This window comes from Pseudoliparis swirei, chromosome 10, assembly GCF_029220125.1.
Source record: "Pseudoliparis swirei isolate HS2019 ecotype Mariana Trench chromosome 10, NWPU_hadal_v1, whole genome shotgun sequence".
Taxonomy (NCBI): Eukaryota; Metazoa; Chordata; class Actinopteri; order Perciformes; family Liparidae; genus Pseudoliparis; species Pseudoliparis swirei.
In genome coordinates, this window is record NC_079397.1 from 11192107 (window position 1) to 11200914 (window position 8808).

Genomic DNA, 8808 nt, shown 5'->3' on the forward strand with positions numbered 1-8808 from the left:
TCTTCGCCTGAGGGGTGGTGGGTTTGTAAAGAATGTGATACCTTGAAACAATGAGATGGAGGATTCATCTGCGAGTGCCTTTTTTCTTCTTCTTCAAGAGTGGCCCTGAGGGCCTTTTGTCTGGACGTGTTGTAAAGCTCACAGGACTATCGGCCTGTATCTCGGCATGGTCTTATGGTCAAAACTTGAACTTTGAGGGGGGGGGGGGGGGGCATCCTTGCTGGCCTAATGCCAACTTTGTACACCCTCCCATCCCCATGACACATTCAAGAGCGCAGCTTCCTTCTTTGGGAGGATTTGTGAGGATGCTCCGACTATTATCAAGACATTTAACGCCTCTCTTTGGAGACCCCCCCCCCCCACACACACACACACACACCCCTCCTCTTCCTCCCCACCCCGAAGGACTGAGCGCGCGTTACCGCAGTGGGCATGCGCTTTTCTTTGTGTTGCCCCGCGGTTAACAAAACATTCACGTGACAGCGTCGCCGCTCGGCCGACACAAAAGTTTAAGGACGGCGCACAACCGGGAGTTCGCGTCGCCTCTAGAGGACCGCTGTCTTTGCACAAAGAGAGAGAGAGCAGCTTACAGACGAGATATCCTGGAAAGTATCGGCGGCGGAGACCCATAACGTGATAATGTCCCATCGTTAAAGAAAAGAAAGTACGTATTTTCATTGGCCAAAAGCGTCAACGCGTCACGCGCTTTCTTCCTAATAGCGTCTACGAAAAGTGTAAAAGAGTGTGTGTTGTTTTACCCCCGGCGCGTGTTCACAGCTTCTTTTTCTTTTTTTTGCGCTTACCTGTGGATCTTAACGGGACAAAAGTAGAGCTCTTGAGTCGAGTGAGGAGAGGAGCGAGGGAGCCAGTCTGCAGTCTGTCGGTCCTCCGCTACACTCAATGATACCGACAAAAAAAAGAAGAAGAAGAAAAAAAAGCCTCACTGAAAACCCGCTGAAGCCCCTCCCCTTTAAGACACAACGGCACATCTACTCCGGTCTGCCCCGTGAAACGTTCAAATACCGCTCCGCAAAAAACTTTCCGCAAATTCTGCGCCGGTGCAAAATGACAAGCGTCAACTCTGCGAGGAGCTTGTTGCACAACTCCTAATAACATACCTGCAAACTTGTCACCTTTCGGTGAAATTCACCGTTTTGAACTCAAAATAGGTCATCCACGTGAATCGTGGAGATCCGAAGAGTTTTTTTTTTTTGTGAGGCCCGCCGCTGCCGCGAAGATTGCAGTGAGACACGGAAAGTTGTGTGTTGCTTGCTCGCACAAAAAATCTGATTGATGGTGCGTCGTCTCGGTCCAATCAGGTTTCAGATGAATGTCGGTTTCGTTTGGGGGTTCAGGTTGGCTGCATCCCGCCCCATCTGCTGCCGCCTACTGCCGTAGCGATGCTAACAAAGTACCAAACGTATAGCCGTTAAGCGATGTTAGAGATTTTGTTTAGTTTCGATCGATAAGAGAGATGCGATCAGGCGCAGCACGCTGCTCCGTGTCAAGCTGCTTAGACGCACAGCGCGCAGCGCAGCTCGCTCTGATCAGGAGAGGAGAGGCGGGAGCCTGAGACCGACTTCGGCTAAAGAAAAAAAAAAAACGAGAAGTGAAATGTTTGTCTGTACTCAAAGTTCTGTCCAGTGAACAGCTGCTCATCCTGAACCTATTGTATCATCGAGACAAGAACGGCCTCATAGTGAATAATCATGGCTTTGATGGAACCAAAATAGTTTTATCATTATCTGGGCTGTATTATACTACTATTATTGATATTTTGTTGAAATATAAAAGTTTTGGTAAAGTATACTATTACAGATTGTTTATTATTATTATTATTATATAAATATATATTTATCGGTATTTGATGTACCATATTGTTTTTATGTATGTTGAATTCTGGTGTATAGTATCATTGATATATATATATGTACAGGTGAATAGAAGTTATAATAATATAAGAATCGACAAACAGGAGAGACCAGAAAAGATTCAGGAAAAGTCCCATGAGGACTGTTCAGAAGAAAAAAAAAATGGTATGGTTAACCTATGACTTTACTAACATTATATATTGACAATGTATATTTTACCTATTGTTCTTATATAGGCTGAGTCAGATTTAGATTTGTTTTTATTCAAAAAACTGTTTATTATCATTGTTTACAATGAGGCTTCAAAACACGTGGATGTGGTGGAGTCAAAAAAAAAATAAAGGCTTCAAACAAAAAATAAGCGAAAGTGACTTTGGGAAGAAAGTATCCCCCCCCCCTCGTCCCCCTTTTGGGTTTTTTGGTGGCCTCTGAAAGAAAATCACATGTCACGAGCAATCATATGAAATGTTAATCTTGGGACAAAAAAAGAAAAAGAGGAAGGCGATGTGCTCACATGCAGCAGGCCGACAAGCCCAAAAGCTTTCATGTAAATAGTAACGCTGACGTAATTTATTGTGTGTGTGTGTCTTTTTGCCTCTCAGGAATAAGCACATTATGCACAATCTCAAAGATGTGTACCACTACAAAGAGATGCACTTTTTTATTACACAAATGGAATTTTTCATCTGCAAACAATTATTTTTTTAAAAACATGGACAAAAACATTACACGCATAAATAGCCTGCCACTAAAGGTTATTAATTAGTTACAATGTATTTTGGGAGCCTAGTAATTAGCCTAGTAATTTGAAGAGTCGGTAGGAGAACAGACGTGGTGTATTTCTGGGGAGAAGTTCAACAATATATTACTTATTACTAATAATAAATCACATCACGCCCAATATGCCTGTGTCTGATGTCTGTTTTGTTTTAGTAATTGCAGACATGAAAGTTGAAATCATGATTTTCTTCACACTTACAGTCCTGTTGATGTGTATTTATGTTTTACTGAACTTAGTTCAAATCTATTTTATTTTTATTCTATATATTTAGATTAGTTTACTTTATAGAGTGGTGGTATACAATATATGGACACAAACCCATTCCCACAATAATGTCACTTCTGCACATGCTGGGAGAATTTAACCAGTACAACTCAAAAAAAATCTGTAATAATAAATTTTACATATATTTACGAATTACACTTTTAGAAGACAGAGCGTGAGAGTTACCTGTCTGCGACTTTAACTTGTCTGCAGCCATGCCAGTTGTTCTGAGGCTGTACATTGGCAGACTGCCAACGCTCTCAATGACACCGCTAAGCATGCTGATATTTAGCAGGTAACATTCGCCATCTTTTAAATTGTAGTTTGCGATGTTAGCGTGCTCACGTTTGCAAAAAAACCAAAAACAAAGCAGAGCTGAGGCTGACCGGAATATCATAAGTTTTGCAGATCAAAAACCAAAGTCATGGAGAACATTTTTAATATGACTTCAAGGTGACGCTAGATGAAAAGTTAGTGGCTGATGTTACAATCCATTCAATTTCAAACCCACCGATACTTGTCGAGTCATACTAGAGTGGCAGAAAGAGGATGGACCTATGTAATTTCCAGCCATCCAGTTGGGAAATATAGCTGTAACATTAGAAGAGGTTAAAAAAAATGTTTTTATTATATATTAGTGTGGAGCAGACCAAAAACGTATACTTTGAGAACAACAGTGAATATTGCTAAACAAGCAGATAAAGTGGAACATCGGATGTCACCTCTGTGACTCACATGTAAAGATAATATTTATACTGAAATTAAAAATCAAAACATACTGGAATTATCCTGCAAACCTTCTTTAAGTCTAAAGTTGTTAATGAAATATCCTTATAATAAAAACTACAAAGGATATTTTGCATGGAGCCCCAGGAATATTGATAAGTGTGGTGTGTTATGTTTGGTTTTCCCCACCAAACGCGGCCCTGCTATTTGTGACCTTGTAATGTTCAGCAATTTTCGTAAAGGATGCAGGGAGTTAGGAGGTGACAAACACAATAGCTGCAGTGTTCTACTTTCTACAATGAAACCGCAGCCCGGAGACACTGACCCTCTGCGTCGTCCCCTTTTAAAACAATGACGCTCGCAACAAAGAACAGTGCAAAAGGCCACCGGTGCAGAAATGAGCACCATATGCACTGCAGCTCTTTTGCATGTGTTTCTTTGAGATAAAGTGAAATAAGTGCAGTGCATTGATTGTGTGCAAATGCATGTGTGTGTGTGTGGGACAGAATGAGAAGAGAGAGGAGAGACAAGGATATAGAGTGGAGGGTTGGAGGGCCGTCCTTATCTTAAATCCTTTGAAAAATGATGCATGTTGAGATAAACCTGTCATCTTTTATCTCGCAGGTATCTTTCAGATTCTCCTTCCAGTTGGCACACAACATCTTGGCCCCAAAGCTGCATTTCCCTCGTGCAAAGTCACTTCATGAAATATTTTGATTGCCAAAAACGATGCTCTGACCGTGGCATGTTTACAGTTGGTGTTGCATTCAGGGCCGATTCTAACTTGCCGTATTCACGCCATGATCTGAGGTGTTCACCTCAGTTGCACACTTGATGCTCGGCCTCCTTGTGGCTCCTCATGGAGCCTCACCACATAGGTCTTAACCATAAGCACCACTAGAGGTAGTAGTGAACATATAATAGTGCATGTTTATGTGCCCACAAACGAGCAGCCACTATAACCTTTGGCTGTTTTGCTTTTTTTGTGAGCTGTGTGTAGCTGCTAAGGGTGCACAGATCTCTGGAGCCCCCAGCCAGACATCTACCTGACATACACCGGAACAATGTTACATCAGATGAAACACCTCAGAACCAATTATAAGGTTTTTAACAAAGCATTTGACATTTTCCCATTTCATCATATTGTTTTAAATCGGATGAAATACCATGTTCATCTTGACTTCAGAGGTGAGGATGGGATTTGCCTTCAAAGTTGTATTCACTTGTCAAAAAAGTTAATGATGTAAGTCCCAAACGTTATTCTGCAACCACATTATCAAAAGTTTTCTTCACGACGATGAAAACCATGGGACATTTAGGAATGCTGCTGCTTTAAATAAAAACAGGAGCTCTCTGTTCAAGAGTAAAATAGTGCCACCAATGTGCGGTCATCAATTTAAAATGGATTCATATATACTGCAGCCTTTCTCTCACTGTGTGTGTGTATGTATCACGGATGATTGGTATCTAGGATGTCTCAGCTGGTACATAAGAATACCAAATACCTGCAGCATCCAGGACTTTTATTATTCTCGTCTGTTCCTTCCTGTACCTCTCGACTGTAAACTCTCGAAGACAAAGAATGTCAACAAAAGATAGAAACCTGCACTAGTAAACATTTTGATTATTATTTCCAAGTGCATGTTTCATGTTTGGCTTAATACCGACTACTGATCCGCCACATTCCATGGAACAATGAGACTATCACGAGAATATCAGATTGATGTGTCCATCCATGGACCACTCGACAGTGTTACGAGGTCGTACTAAAGTGTGGATTAGGCCATTAGGATACTTAGTGAAGGGCATACGCAGATAAACTGTCTTGATGACATTAATGACATGTAATGGGTAATGTATATCATTATAATGTTTGACAATGTAGATTACGTTTTATGGATCACTGAAAGAGTTACTGTTGCAAATTAAATTCAAGCCTCCACTGTTCATGTGCACGATGAACACGGCTTTGAATCCTTTCCCTGCACTAAGCCCTCTGCTCTGACCTCCTTCCACGCCTAATGTCCATTATATAAGATGATTTATCATGATCAATTTCACGTAGCGTGCAGAAGGGCTCAGGCAGGGATTAAAAGCCTTGCTGGGACACACCTGGCTCAAGTTCTAACTCTTTCACATGTACAGGGGCCCCAGGACGGGTCCCTGGGGGCCTCCGTTACACCGGCTATAAGTCTAACTAAAGCAAACACAGTATTCCACGTTTGTTGACTTTACCAACATTTTTAATCTAGTCAGGAAAATGTTAAAGTTTGTCACAAAAAAAAAATCTTGATACATCTATGTAAAGAATGTAGTTTAAAAAAAGGTAAAGACTGTTTCATGTTGCCTTTTGTGACATCAAAGTGGCTCTGAAATGAGATCCAAAAGCATGAAGCTGCTCACATTAAACATTACGGGGAGACATTTTAACGTTATTACTCTAAAGAAGATAAAAACTTATTTAAAAGATACATCAATGGGAAAGAGATTGGACACACATAAAATACCAAAAAAGGAACATTTGACTGCAGATGAGCTCACAAACAGTCCCTCTGGTAACTTCTCTCACCAGGCTGGAACAGTTGCCAAGTGCTCTCATCCACCACTGGCATCCATCTAATTTGCAGAAATGGGTCATTGCCATATTCTCAGGGGCTATTTCCCTACCATGTAATTTTAAGACATCACTGGAGTGTTAGTTTATCATTATAAGAAGAACTTTCAGGTCTGAAAGCTTTTACTTTTTAATAAAAAAACTATGATCGCAACTAGACTTCTGCAACTCATTTTCTCATGATCTAAAACACAGTATGTGGTATAGGCATCGCTTGTGAAGAAGCAACGGTCCATATGTAGAAACCTGGCCTTGATACACAGTAAAGAACGAGAAGAGAGTAAGAGAGAGAGAGAGGATGTCACTGGGCTTATTAGGTGGCCACCTCCCATCACAGATGTTTGACTGAATCACTCCCATGTCACTTTACGAGGCTCCTCTGAATCCCAGCACCGCCACATCAACAAACATAAATATCTGCATCGCGATGGATCTCACCGCCACGACTTTGGTTGATACACGAGAGGTATTTCAAAGACGATCAAAGACATTTCATGTCGAGCCGTTACAGACTGCACAGTAATACCAGTAATTAATTTAAATACGAGGGCTCCGATAGCTTATTTCTTGCTCGTTTCAGTCTAAGCTCCAATGTCACACATAAGACGGCAGCAGACAATAACGCTTTGAAATAATTTCTGCTCAGGAGTCAACGCTGGGGCAAATATAACATTGTGTGGGATGTTTGAGATTGCCACGGAAACCCCATCTGGGTCTAATCACAACAAGGACATCTGTTCAGCATACAGAAAGCAAAATGACAGGAGGAAGAGTATGGGAGATCAGGAAACTGTATTTGTGGCACTTGTATATTTTTTTTATATACTGCACATGTGGACATGTAGTTCTGCCACCTGCAATCACAACATGAATAATTCTACAATCCACTCAAACTCTACCCACCAGCTCAACGTGATTCTGAACACTTATTCCTACTGGCCTAGTTATTACACCGTTGTGTCCGGGGGTCAGATCACTGTGATCGCCCAGTGGGCTGCAGGGGAATCTAAGGGAGCCAAAGTACAGTCATTCCTTCAAGCCTTTTTCATGCATCCGGAGAGAATGAATGGATGAATGCAGGGTGATGCTTGGACAGCCCCTGGTGGAGATTATGATAAAGTGAACGTTGTCAGGGTGAGTCAAATCCTTCATGTGTTCCGGTGTCAGCAGTCTGACCTATACTGCCACCACCAGTTCAGAATGTAAAGTAGATAAACTTCTGTAAAAGACGGCTCGATAATAATTTGCTGATTCGTAAGCCGAGTGTGTCACACTGAAGATCTTTGGAGATTATATATGTCCTCTCTCCCTCTCCAGGTTTTGAAGATCCATCCATCTTTAGCCTATATTATATTTCAAATAAATGTTTTATAATGTTCTAAAGCAGCAGCAAAGAGTCGCGGAGCGATGGTGTGTCATACTCACTGTATTACTGAGAAGATAACGGTACGATTCCCTCTCACTGTGATTGTTGTGTGTGTCCAGCGAACGTTGGGAGGTACAAAAGGAATGTTCTAGTTCTTTACAGCCTCTCAACTAAAGCCTTTAAAATTATTATTACCTATAAAAAGGTGCCTTGATCCAATGACCTTATCGAAAAGAAATCCCCTCATGGAAAAACTAGAATTACCGCCGCGCTGTTATATGCATCCACCAACAAGCTGTGGTGCAGTTACATCCACGTCCTTCCAAAATGTAATCTCTTAATTATTTCATCCTATTAGATTAAAATCCTCCGACGACCAAATTCCAATCAGCTAATCGTTTGGTCCAAGTGGACGGTATTGACTCCCATGTTTTATCACTATTAGGACAACTGAAAACATGGATACACATTTTTCTAGTAGTAATATTTTAGTATTTTCGAAAACGTAGCACACAATATTTCAAGCCTTGTATCACGGAGCCATGACAGAACAATAATTTGAATAGGAAATAAAGTTATCAGCTTTGTTGTAATAAACTATATGCATACAAAAATCCTAATTAGTCATGAGTCAAATCTGAACACGCATACATGATATTTTGTGACTGCACTTTCTTAGAATATTACATCTCTTTTGTTTAAGCTATTATTCCATATCAAAGTATTAAAGTGATTCTAATTCTGCATACAAAATGTAGACACATATACAAAATAATAGACTACAGTAAGAAAAGAAAGTAGAGTAAGCTGCTGCCTCTGGCCTGACTTCCTCACCTGTTTTCATGGTGTTTGGATTTGGTCTCCAGACGGCTTCGCTCCCTTCAGGCTCTGTTCAAAGACCTTCTAAAAATCCTGCTATGGAGCCGAGGGTCAGAAACAGGAGAAAAGAAAAGCTATTCAGGTTTATTTTTTTCCATTTCTGCTCTTTCTCTTTGCAATCTTCTGCGGATACGTTGCAGGAAAAATACAGCATGCATGCAAAGAATATCTTTTATTCTACATCCTTTGTGGATTAGAGCAGATCACAACGTCTGCAGAATACAATCCGACATGAAGCATAACTTTTCATACCAGTCTCTGCGATCCCCTGTGAGTTCAGGCACTGCCTACAAGATCATAATTTCAC

General features: G+C 40.9%; 1 protein-coding gene across 2 annotated transcripts in view; it reads right to left on the bottom strand.

Annotated features, from left to right (window-relative positions):
- cald1a (caldesmon 1a) overlaps window positions 1–1111 on the bottom strand; it is a 51126-nt gene extending 50015 nt beyond the window's left edge. For both annotated transcript variants that reach the window (XM_056424725.1, XM_056424722.1), the window contains exon 1: window positions 804–1111. The gene's annotated coding sequence lies outside the window, so the exon portion shown is untranslated. The remainder of the gene's footprint in view (window positions 1–803) is intronic.
- Window positions 1112–8808: the final 7697 nt, after the last annotated feature.